This window comes from Mus pahari, chromosome 2 (genome assembly GCF_900095145.1).
Source record: "Mus pahari chromosome 2, PAHARI_EIJ_v1.1, whole genome shotgun sequence".
NCBI lineage: Eukaryota > Metazoa > Chordata > Mammalia > Rodentia > Muridae > Mus > Mus pahari.
The window spans coordinates 139,922,882-139,923,675 of record NC_034591.1 but is presented as its reverse complement, the minus strand read 5'-3'; positions in this window follow the sequence as shown (position 1 = coordinate 139,923,675).

Below are 794 nucleotides of genomic sequence, written 5' to 3'. Positions count from 1 at the left end.
CCTGGCTGTCCTGGAACTCACTCTGTAGACCAGGCTGGCCTCGAACTCAGAAATTCACCTGCCTCTGCCTCCCAAGTGCTGGGATTAAAGGTGTGTGCCCTCACGCCCGGCACGAGGATTACTTTTTAAAAGTATGATAAAGGGGCTGGAAAGATGGCTCAGTGACTAAGAGCACAGGCTGTTCTTCCAGAGAATTAGGCTTTGATTCCCAGCTTCCATATGGCAGCTTAGAGCCATCTGTACCACTGGTTTCCTGGGATCTGATGCCTTCTTCTGGCCCTGGTGGCACTAGGCACGTGTGTAGTGCACAGACATACATGCAGGCAAATCACTCATAAAAGCTTTTTGGTTTTGTTTTTGTTCTTTAATATTTATTGTGCATAAAACATCCTGCCTGCATGTATACCTGCAGGCCAGAAGAGGGCACCAGATTTCATTTTAGACGGTTATGAACCACCATGTGGTTGCTAGGAATTGAACTCAGAATGTCTGGAAGAACAGATATTTAATCTCTGAACCGTCTCTCCAGCCCCAACTCATACATGTTTAAAACACACACACACACACACACACACACAATATTTTAACCACATTAAAAAGCCAACTGTGGTGCAGATTTGTACCCCTGGAGAATAGAAGGTGAGTGTGGGCTACAAGCTGGTAGGTAATCTAGTGAGACCATATCTCAAAACAAGAAAGAGAGCAAAGAGAGCAGGGTTAGGTGTTATGGTGCGCACATTTAATTCCAGGACTCAGGAGACAGAGACATGTAGATCTCTGTGCATTTGAGGCCA